General features: G+C 39.3%; 1 protein-coding gene across 4 annotated transcripts in view; it reads right to left on the bottom strand.

The window, feature by feature from the left end:
* The window catches only part of LOC135427294 (neuronal acetylcholine receptor subunit alpha-7-like), a 170,586-nt gene that overhangs the window by 136,430 nt on the left and 21,655 nt on the right, over positions 1–12,501 (bottom strand). The window contains exons 1-2 of one of the 4 annotated variants that reach the window (XM_064680722.1): positions 12,252–12,314; positions 11,842–12,073 (exon numbers count right to left, since the gene is read on the bottom strand). The exons of 2 other annotated variants lie outside the window; for them this stretch is intronic. The gene's annotated coding sequence lies outside the window, so the exon portion shown is untranslated. Of the gene's footprint in view, positions 1–11,841; positions 12,074–12,251; positions 12,334–12,501 lie in introns of those variants that run through there. One more of the 4 variants, XM_064680721.1, reaches the window with a different exon arrangement.

Below are 12,501 nucleotides of genomic sequence, written 5' to 3'. Positions count from 1 at the left end.
CATATATGTAGGAATGCCGATCGTTCCTATGGTAGCTATATGATATAGTGATCCGATCCGATTGGTTCTGAGATATGTACTGCTTGCAACAGAGGCACTTCTGCAAAGTTTCGGTATGAAAAAGTTTCAAATTGAGAAACTTAAAGGAAACAGGCAGACGGACACATATTTAGACGCACAGACGGAAAGACGGACATGGCTATATCAAGTCGGCTGTTGTTTCTTATGTGTAATATATCGACTTCATGTGGCCGGAGATGTCTTCTTCCATGCGTCACAAATTTCACAACAAAACAAGAATACCCTCTGCAAGGGTATAAAACCAAACTCCTGTAGCTACAACAATCGATTACACATCTGTAAGAACACCAACCGGGCCTGGCTTTAAAATAGTATGGGCATAAAAGAATTGTACGAATTAAGTGTAAATCGCTGATATTTGCGATATGTGGCATATGTACAAATAAGTACAAACTACGAGTATATTATATGCCGTCGCCCAGCTTGCGTTGGGCCTAGGGGCAGCACCGTGGCGCTGGCCCGTCGGGGCCCTTGGGTCAAAGGGTTGAGCACCGTGGCGGAACCTTTTTGTCCCGTTGCCTCTGCACATAATCAGAAACGCAATCGCGTCATGGACTGACACAAAATCTAACGCACGGCACGGTCATTGGGCTTAGGTGCAGGTTTAGGTTTTTTCTTTCGGGTCCAGGCCCAGGCCCAGGTTCCAGGCGATTTTGCAAATCGAATTTGTGTCACTTTTTTTTTTTTAATATTTTTTGTATAAAAAAAAAGGTAGCACAAACAATGCCAGCAACGGTAAAGTCTTGTGCATTGACCTTTTTCCAAGCGAATGCCGGCCGGGTTAACTGACAGTAATCTTCTGGGCAGGAGCGGGTGTGCGTGTGTGCGTGTGCGTGTGTGTGTGTGTGAGTGCTGGGATATGCTACGGCATATTCAACCATTTGGTATAGCCACATTAGCCAGGCTAGGCGCCTGACCTGGCTTAATTCTTAACTAGTTATGGGCCTAGGGCCTTAAGTAAACAATTAGATGGCGCAATATTGAAGGTAAAGCTCAGATAAATGAAGCGCTATAAAGTGAGGTTGTCAATGTTCGGGGCAGGTTAAGATTGTCGGGGCATAATTAGGAAACCATATAGATACATATATATACAAGTGTGTGTGTGTGTGTGTATATATATATATAGACGACGCACTTTGATACATATGCGCGCCGCACGCTACATGGAATCCAAACGCCAAACGGCATAAAATGTCAAGGACGTTAAAATTTACGTTTTGAGGTTGCCACGCTTCGTTTGGCACTTGGGTGGTCACAACAACAGCAACAACAACAACAACAACAATAACCGGAACAACAACAACAATAGCAGCAGCAAAAACAATAGCAAGAACAACACAGAAGCTCTTGTGGCTGGCATCTCTAAGCAAAACCTTTGCCACATCCAATTCTACAAATACTTTTACAGCCATTGCAACGCAGCTGAGCCACACGTGGTCACTAAGAGGGCGTGGCTGTGTGTTGTGTGAGTGTGTTGTGTGTGTGTGCAGCGTGCGGCTAATCGCGCGTATGAGTAATATTCCATGTGGTCATGCCTGGGGCACCTTGCAGCAATCCTAACGAGTGCAACACACACACACACACACACAGACACACACAGCCAAATTTATTTATTTGCCTCCACCTGTCGCCTGCAATTGTTGCGGTCCGAGCCACAGTCCCTGCACACAAACAATCAACCGCAACAACATACGTATGCACACATATATAAATGCCCAGCTATATATTAAGGCACACTCACACACACACACACACACATATATATATATATAAGTATATACAACTCCTTAACATAATAATACATAAATATAGCAGAGTGCATCTTACCTAAATCAATTGACACACTAAACAACTATACGCATTATCTGGTTTAAAATCCCTCGCGTGGCATGTTTCAAACTTGTTTTGAAAAAAGCAATTTAATGTTGTGCGTCTTGCTTGACACTTTTTTAAACTACGCTGTTCGTGAAACTTAAATTGCCTCTCTACCCTTGCGCCGAGTACTTGAGTTCTTGCAACACATTTGTGTTGCCCCCAGCGACCATTTGGTTCAATTGAAATTTTTGAACATTTATTTATTTGGACAACTGGCCTTAACTTTGCATTAAATCAACAAGTTTGGCTTTTATGAAAGATGGCCTTACGCATTGAAATATTTGTTTATATTTAACGAAAATTTCATATTCAAAAGAAATTTGAATTGAAAAGACTGAAGAGCTCCTAAGCTTTGGCAAAAATAAAAAAAAATATTTATATTTTACACAGTTAAAAGCAGCCATTTTGTAAATAATAATTGATTTAATTTTTTGCGTTGATAATTAAGACTGTCACTCTGATAAAAGTTGCTGACATAGTGTAACAGGATATCAGATTTCGAAATAAACAAAATACGTTAGAAAAAAAGTTAATAAGGATCAAAAAACATAAGTTTTTTCATTGAGAATTCAACGCGCAAATGTATATTACAGGCAGAAGGAAGCCTCTCCGACTACTTAAAGTATATATATTCTTGATCAGCATCAATAGCCAAGTCGATCTAGCCATGTCCGTCTGTCCGTCTGTCCGTCAAACCATAAATATTAACGTGTCGATCTCAGAACCTATAAGAACTAGAGACTTGAAATTTTGAACGTGGGTTCTCCTAGTGCCCGGCAATATGAGTTTCTTACCGTTAATCGATAAATTGCCCCGTTTCCAGGCAATCTATATCAAAATCATGTATTTTAAGCAAATTGCTTAGGTTTTAGGAGCTAGAGTCACCAAATTGCTTAGGTTTTAGGAGCTAGAGTCACCAAACTGTGTCAAATTTAGCTTTTAGAATAGTACATGCAGATCACGTATCGTTCATATTATAGAAGAGGGTTTAGGGTATCCCCTCGGTCGGACATTACCGTCTAGAGCGCTTTAGACGCCTCAAAGTGCAATTCACAAAGAGTCCTGACTTCTGGTAAACATTACGAGTATTTGCCAGCAAAGGCTGCTCTGCTGTAGGTCCTTGAGCGAGAGATCTGCTTAATTATTGAGCTAAGCACTTTAAACATAAAGCTATTGAATAGGTTGTGTGGCATATGACACACACCCCCCCCCCCTCTCCACACCCCTCCACCACGCGGATAACTAGTGTCTGAGCCGTGTCCTTGTATAATTGGGAGTATATATCGCGAACGGCGGCTAAGTAAATTCATGCATAATTAATCGGATTGGCACACAGAGCTGTGTGCCTTTATGCAGCACAGCTCGATCGGGCGTGTAGGCTGTGGGTTTTCATTGGCAGGCTCCTTTTCACTCCCCTTTCCTGTGCCCATTTTCATTGCCGTGCCCTCACATGCATATTTAATATGAGCACATGACTCAAAAGCCCGCAATTAACTTGCCATGAAGGGGCCACTCACACGCTTATTTCCACACAATTAAGACGATGACGATGACGATGACGATGCCGATGACGATGATGAGGACGAGGACGAGTACGAGGCATGTGGACATGTCTGCGGCTGTAGATGTGACGAGGGCAGCGATGATTCAGAGATTGTTCCCCAATGAATAAACAGGAGCTTAACTTTACTTGCCGCACGCACGAAATGCAAATTGTACACCGAAATAAAAGCGAGTGACATGGCGTGGCGTGGCAAGGCGCGGCGAGGCGTGATGTGGCGCGGCGCACACGGCGTATGCGTAACAGTAACTAAAAAGCATTCGCATATTGCGTATACGCCTTCAATTATTAAAATGCCATTCGACCCTTTTCATACCCTATAGCCATTAAATGGCTAAAGAGAAGCATATTGCTAAGCTAGGCGACGCCTATATGGTGTATATATGTATATATTTTTGATCAACATTATCTATCGAGATTTGACCGTCTTGCTGTTCCACAAACTTGTAGCTTCGGACAGTAGGCATAAAATTGATTTTATTTTTAAAATTAAATAAAAACCCAACTATCGAAGCTAAGTACAGGGTATGAGCACGACGACTACCAATTTCTTGCAAAATATATATTATTTTTTCGCTAACAGACGCCGCAGAATTTCACTGCGATATTAAAAATAAAAACCGGAACTGCTTAAAATCGCCATATAAAGAAATTGTGTGGATACTTTTTGCCCATATCCCTTAATTAAAAACTATGTAAGTTTTTATGTTTGTCATTTTTTCGGTTGTACACTTTATAAATTGAATGATTTATTTGGCCCTTCAACGATATTTGGCTTTAAGCCTGGTTAGCACATGTTTTTTAAAGAGCATGCCAGCTTCGGTGTCTTAAATAGTTAAATTCATTTTCTTGGCTACATTTTCTTTGGGTTTTTCGCATTTTTCTTGCTGTTTTTTTTTTATTTTTTAACTTCTTTGCTCATCGCACTTTTACCTGCTTCTTATGATTATTACTCGCTGTAAATTATATTTATATTGTTGGAGCGTGTGCAAAAGACAGGCGGAGTCTCAAGGAGCGAGAACCCAAGTGCCCAGCAGCAAGTTGCGGCCGTAACATGGCGACAGCATAAACTGTGCTGATTATGTGGTGCCAAGTGGCCAAAAGCTGGCGTGTCCCAATTGCAGGTGGCGCGTAATAGACAACCGAGAAGAGCCCCCCATTGGGGCCTAGACTGTGTTAAAGCCAAAGCTGTGGCTAAAGCCAAAACCCCGAGGCAATAGCCAGCAATAGCTGTGCGGCATCTTTTTGCCTTTCGCTCTGTGTGTGTTTGTGCTTGGATTTGTATTTGTATTTGTGAACACCGCACGCGATGTCTTTTCTTCTTGTCTTTCAAATTTGTTGAGTATTCATTACGGTTTAAAGTTTAATGAATTCTCGCGCCCCGGCATGCCGCATGTCGGACTTCATGTGGCCCATCATGCAGTCAGCTTGGTATACGGACTCGAGCACATGGAGACGGAGAGACGGACAGGAACGTACTCTGACTGCAGCCGCCTTGGGGGCACTTTCCGGTTAGTCATTCATGTTGTTGTGCGTACAATTTTGTTTGATATCAAATGGTTGCTATTTTTAATTAAATTATCTGGGGCAAGCGAGCGGACTCGGACTGCCACTCGCATATTCTGGACCAAGAATTCTGCACAACCCAACAACAGCTCGCCAGCTCGCCAGCTCGCCAGCTCGACCAAAAGCTAAGGAAGAATGCTCAAGTGCCTCAGTGCCATGTGAAAGCATATTTATTTCAGTTTCATGCCAGCCAGCCAGTCAGCCAGCCAGCCACTAATTAACAGCAAATATAGTATATATATACGAAAATAGAATAAAAATAAAATAAAATAAAAAAAGCTGTTAAGATAATACAAATTGGAGAGCACACAGAAAATGCACACTAACAAAAACTCTGGAACGTGCCAAAATTGTAATGGCAAATGCCTTGCACAGGCCAAAAGTACTTTCTAAAACTACAAGTATTTATAATGTTTACTCGCCTTATGTGCACACATATATGTGTCATGTGTCAGTCCACAAAAGGCGCAACTTGGCCTGCAACTGACTCGTACGGCTCTGACTACTGTTGTTTAATGTTGTTAGTCAAAGTGTGTGTTGAGTATAATTCTTATATATAAATATTAATAATCTTTTTCTCTCAGCCATTTTCTCTACTCTTACTAAGTTATATTTATCAAGACTAACGTATACTTACCCGGCATTAGGCCTAACTGGTTCGAAAAAAAAAAACCCAAACATTTTGTAGTTAAAAGTAGAAAGGTAGAAAACTTTGGATGAAAGGAAAGACTCAGAGTACAAAGAACTTCGCCTACAACCCTGGCATATTCCTAACCATGTTTGGTAGCTGCCGATTTTGCGCATGCATTAAATTTAGACCGCATTTCGTATGGTACAATGGGCAATTTTAAATAACAAATTGAATTCTTTCATTAAAATGTTAAAAATATATGATAATTGAGAGCTTCGACCCAACCGAGACGAAGCTAAGGGATTTGGTGCGAAACGTGAACCGAACAACGGCAGTTTCTTTTTGGGCTTGCAGCCCTGGAAAACGCACTCTTTTCATCTCAAACATCGTCACTTACTTATACTCAACTAAACGTACTTATACTCACAAGCGCTCTTCTTATACCTTTAGTTCCACTCACAATCTCGTCTATTATCCAGTTCGACTTACAGCCCTGGAAAGCGCACTCTCTTCTACTACTCACAATCTCGTCTATGATCTACTTCGCCTTGCAGCCCTGAATTGCGCTCTCTCTTCTACTTGTATATCTTCACATGAACGTACTTATACCCACTCTCGCTCTTCTTATACGATTACTACTACTCACAATCTCGTCTATGATCTACTTCGCCTTGCAGCCCTGAATTGCGCTCTCTCTTCTACTTGTATATCTTCACATGAACGTACTTATACTCGCAATCGCTCTTCTTATACGTTTACTATATCTCTCACTCTCGTCTATTGATCACTTCGACTTGCAGCCCTGAATTGCGCTCTCTCTTCTACTCACCCATCTTCAATTATATGTTCTTAAACTAACACTTGCTGTACTTCCCTAATCTACTACTTCTCACAGTCCGACTAATATCCACATCGACTTCTAGCCCTGAAGTCCGCTTTATTTCAACTCACCCTCTTTACTTAAACGTACCCATACTCACACTCGGTCTACTTATACTTGTTCTACTACCCACACTCTCGTCTATTATCCACTTCGACTTATAATTATATATTTCCTTATAAATATCTATCCCACACTTGGACTTGCAGATTGACTTATAAATACTTCCACTCCTACAGCTACATTTACTTATACTTATCCTACTCTTACTCATCCATTTATAATTCAACCCCATACTCATACTCTCGCCCCCTCTACTTCTACTTATAAATACTCGTACGCCTACTTTTACTTATGCCCATATCCCTACACATTCTCGGATAATTCTTGTCATACTCGCAGCCCAGTCAAACTCGCGCGCTCGCTCGTTTAAGTCTCAGTCTAATGCCTTGTCGTACTCCTACGTTCAGTGGAGCGCCCACTCACACTCGAATACCCCTACGTCTACTGGCATTCTTTTCGGTATCATCTGTGCGCATAAAAACGTAGCATTTATTAAAAATCAAGTGACTGCCTCGAATTAGGCCCCAGCTATGACGCAAAAGCGGAAGCACAACCAGAAGCCAGAAACCTAAGCAAAGAAAGCGCCCTTATTGCTTTCAGCTGCCCGAAGCTTTTGGGCACCGTTATGCCAGCACACATTCAGCCACACACACACGCACACACACACACACGCACACACAGTCAGACACACACGCGCGCATAAAGCACACTAGAATGGACGCCACTTAAAGGCGAAAATTGAAGATTGTCAAACCTTAAATCCCAACTTTGAAGTCGAGACTTGCGAATAGGCTGGAGAGTTCCTTAGCCATTGCATTGGAGCCGAGCCCAAGAGTTAGTCCTAAGCACAAATATGATATTACAAATCTCTCGAATTGGCAACTTTGACCTACTCCAAACCTCCCACGCAACAGCTTTAATTCGTTTTTGCATTTGACTTTAAATACTTTAAGAAAAATGTGACTCAAAACAAGGCTGAAAGAGTTTTGCTCACCTGAAGCATGCCTAGATTATATACCTATATGTATATATACACATATACATTCATGAATTGATCCGGAGTTAAAGCGTTGACAAATTTGATGTACCCTTTGTCTCTCGAAAGGGCATCTCAATAATAACCGTAAAATGTCAACGTGTCAAAATCTGCCAGCAGCTTCCTTCCGTTTACGAAACGAAACACAAAAAATATTTTAACGCACACACACACACGCACGCACACACACATCGCACACATTCAAGGAGGCAAAAGGCTGGAATCTGCGAAAATGCGTAGCAAAACATGAAAATTGCACAGCCGATCGAATAAAAAGTATAAGCGTGTGTTGTGTTGAGAGTGATTGACTAGAAAATACCTCGTAAAGTGTATTAAATAACAAAACGTACCTTTAATGAAGCACAAATAAGACTTCTTCTGGCATATATTCTACATATCAGTCGATATTTGAGAGTTCAAGCAGACAGACTGCTGCTCAGGAATATATACCGTATATAGCATTGACTCGCACACATTGCCATGCACTTGTCGCTCAAATAGACTCTTTAGAAACTACATACAGAGTATTGATAAAAAAAAAGAAAGGGAAACGGAAATGCTGCAAGTGCTGAGCGAGTGCATATGAGTGTTTGTATGCGCGTGTGTGTGTGTGTGTGTGTGTGTGTGTGTGTGTGTGTGCGAGCATCCTAAATAAACAATTTAACAACTTGAAAATTCCATTTATTAACCTTTTTCCGCATAATAAAATTTGAAACCTTTCTACACACATATCCCTCACACACGCACGCACCGAAGAGACGAATTGCACAACGTAGTGGAGAGAAAAAATAATGTGGCACAAAACAGAAGAGCAACAGAACAACAACAACCGCAACGACAACAACAACAACACAAATTTGCTGGAGTGGATTAATAACAAAGTCAACAAGGATAACACGCCTTAATTATGTATGTACAGGCGTTAGTGCGCACTGTGCGGGATGTGAGGGGGGGGCAGTGTGGGAGGCGTGTGGGCGGGGGGCAATTGCCACGGGCAGGTGAATAAAATGCTGGAAGCGGCAGAGAAGGCGGAACCAAAAAAGCAAGAGCAGGGGTTTTTTGGGGACGAGCGGGTTAATACATGAAAAGCAAGAGGCGGTGCAGGTGTTTGCGGCTGAATGACGTAAATTGTAGTCAAACACAGCGGCAGCAGCAGAAACAGCAACAAACAAACAAACAGACAGACAAACAGACGGACAAACTGACGGACAAACTGACAGACAAACAAAACAGTCAACCAGCCAACTAACAAATGCGGGTCCTGGCCCGGCAGCCGCGCTCGGAGAGATCCTGTGGCACGTTGCCGTCTTTGCCACATTGATGAGCAGCAGCAGAGTGTGCGAGTGTGCGTGTGTGCGTGTGTGTGTTTGTGGGTGTGTGTAGAAGCAAATACTTGTTAGCGAATGCGGGCGCAGGCGTCGCTGCGAATGCGGCAGCCGCTTTTCGTATTTTCATAAATTAATTTCATTTGCGATTTGGCCTGCCAAAGCAATGTCAATATGTTGGTATCATTGCTTCTTCCGCGTCTTCTTCTTCTTCGCCTTCTTCTTCATTTTTTTTGGTTTATTTGCTTTCCTCATTTTTTTACTTTCTTTTAATTGGCTGGCGTATTTCAGGCTTAACAGCAGTTGGCACCCTCGACACCCGTTTCTGCCACTTTTGGCCTCACTTTGCATAAATTTAATTAAGACTTTAAACTGATTAAAAAATAACTTTGGACAGTTCCACATTTCTGATCCAAAAATTCAATTCATTGTTTTTTTAAATAGGGGTTTTGGGAAGGTTTGCTCAGAACAACCCAACTATTCAATTTTTGTAGAATTTTGTCTTTTCTTTAGATGAAATTCTTGCGAGGAGATTAAACAAAAGAATAATTGAAAAAGCATTTGTCAACCTTGATTGATAATATTGTTATGAAATATTATTATTAATATTACATTATTATTTGTTTTTAATATTATATAAATATCTATCCAAGTTATCATCTTAATGTACTTAAAATATTTAATATTTATATATATTATTAATAGTTTTGATTAATTAAATACATACAAGCAAATCCTTCACGAAAACTTTAAAAAATTCCACTATAATTCGCAAGCTGTTTTAGCATAACTCCATTAAGGGAGTTGCAGGATTGACAATGCCAATAGACACATGCTTAACTTGGATTGTTGGCAGCTTAGCAGCCAGTTAGGAATGAAATTAATATAATTTGCATAAATTAGCACTCAGTTGGGGGCCAAGTGCTGTGAATTATTAAATGAGGAAATACTTCTGGCCGGGCTGAGATGTACAATAAGAATTTAATTATGCCAGACAAAGCTGCGCTCAGCCAAGTACAAGTGGCATAAAACAGAAAGGCACACACACACACACACGCACACATGGCCACATAGTATGTGTGTGTACATAAATATGCAGATTGTTCGGAATTTAAATGAAAGTTTCAGCTGTTGAAACTACACGCGGATTTTGTTTTCCCAGTGCTGCAATTAAAATTCTTAATCGCATCCATTAGCCCCAGACAGAGACCAAAAAATAGACGGACTGTCAGACAGACAGACAGACGGACAGCGGGACAGTCGGACAGTGGGGCAGGCCGTCATATTTGAATGCATGCTCTCGGCTTCAAGTTGGGGAACTTTGCACTCAGATGCTGGAGCAACAATTAGAGCCCATTAAAATTGTATCATATGAAATTAAAGCGTTAATGAAAATGTGTTGACATGAATTTTCGTGTGCACCTGTCTCCACAGCAACAGCGCGAGAGTGGGAGCGAGATGGAGACAATAGGCGAGAAAGAGAAACGACCGAATAAATGCAATTAAAAAGCGTTCAGCGCATGAAATGACGAGCATAAAACATTTTCATCTCAATTTGCTTAATCATTAAAAATATATATAAAACATATATGCCTCGAAAATATCAGAATACACAAAAAATGCACTTTGATGATGTTCCCCGTTGCAATCACGCCAGAAGTCGCATTAACGATTCTATTGCATACTTTTCGGGGCAAGCCAAAACATTCAAATCATTTCATTTCTATCTTTTAACTATAAAAACTCAACTTAATTTGTACCATGAATTATATAACTATAAAAAACTTTCATTGAAATTCAAGAATCATGTTTTAATCAGAAATATAAAAAATAAAATAGACAATAGACAATTAATTGCGTTACAAAAAAATGGAAAAAATAATATAAATGAATTGTAAATTCAATTGTTATTTTATTTAATTTCCCATTGATAATTAAGGTATATGTGCATATTTTTAAAAGCATTTCAAAAGGGGGACAAATAAAATAAGCCCAACGCGTTGTTGCTGTTACAGGACATTTTTTTTAACTCTGATCAGGCTCTTAGCTTTTAATTTTTCTATTCTCTTGTATAAAATACTTAGTTAAAATACGAATTAACACCCGTTCTGTCGATCATTAATATGTAAATAAATAAAATATAAAATTGAAAAGTAGACTTTAATTCAAGTAATTTTTTTATAAATAAAATTTGAAATAAAAAACAAAATACTCTAATTAAAGCAGACTTGATTTAAAGTAAATTTTGTATTATAAATAAAATATATAAATAAAATATAAATAATATATAAATAGAATACATTTAAATAAAATATAAATAAAATATAAATAGGATAATACATTTAAATAAAACTTAAATAAAATACAAATGAAATAAAAAATAGAAATAAAATATTTTCATTAAAGTCTGCTTTTTAATTTTATTTCACAGCGTATGCATGTTTAATGTCTGTGGCAACAATTAAATTAATTTACTTATAACAAAAACAGCAAGAAATAAAATAGCCATAATTAAAGAATTGAAATTGCGAATGCCAGCAAAAAATTAATTGAATTTATTATCGAGCCATAATTATTTTATAATATTCAAATGTCAAATTCTGCATTTGCAAGTTTGAACCATAAAAAAAAAGTTGCCTTTTATTATTGTTATTATTGTATGCAAAATTAGGTACTATATTAAATTACACACTAAGGAATTTTCAACGTATATATATATATATTAATTTGGAATCTGCACTTTATGGGCAGGGGCAGGATTTGGTGCTACTTTGGCCTAATCGCATAATGGAAGACCCAAAGCCTCGAGATTACAATACTCACCATTTAGACAGAGCTTCGGTTGCGCTGTAATTTGTAATTTGTAATTTATTTTTGTTATTGTTTTTGTTTTTTTTTATCTGCTTTGGCACTTGGCAAAGTTTTTGGCCAAAAGAAATTAAGCGAGCTGCGAGCTGGTTTCGGGCTGCCGTTTTAAATACTTTCGAAAGTCATTAGAGGCCGAAGCGCATTTCAGTTTCAATTAATTCGATCTATGGAAAATGCCTTTGAAGTGCTTGACAGTAAAAAAAAAAAAAAAAGGAAGTTAATCGAAAATTAATGCAATCATAAAAGCAACCCAACGAAATGTCACAGCTCGAACCACACACACACACACACACACACACACACAGAAAAACAAAAAAAAGAGAAGAAACACGTAAAAATGTTTACAAATTAGCTACAATCCTCACCAGAATGTTTGCCCAGGCTGTTCTATCGGCAGGGATAGATTCGCTTGCTTGGCCCGCTTCACTGACTGCAATTAACGGTACAATAATTCACGCAAAAAAAAAAAAATAATAGATTGAATGCACAAAAGGAAATTTTTGGTAGATTGGCCAGATCTTGTTGGCCGCTAAAACTTGATGTTTACGCGTCGCTGCGCCTCCGATTCTCCGGCTGTGAAACGGACTATGTTGGACAAATCGCACGTGGCACGGA

The sequence above is a fragment of the Drosophila montana genome, unplaced genomic scaffold (assembly GCF_035044405.1).
Source record: "Drosophila montana isolate Dmon_TW-CO22-7 unplaced genomic scaffold, ASM3504440v1 contig_2178_1, whole genome shotgun sequence".
Lineage (NCBI taxonomy): Eukaryota > Metazoa > Arthropoda > Insecta > Diptera > Drosophilidae > Drosophila > Drosophila montana.
The sequence above is the reverse complement of the archived record's forward strand: the minus strand, read 5'-3'. Positions and strand labels throughout refer to the sequence as shown.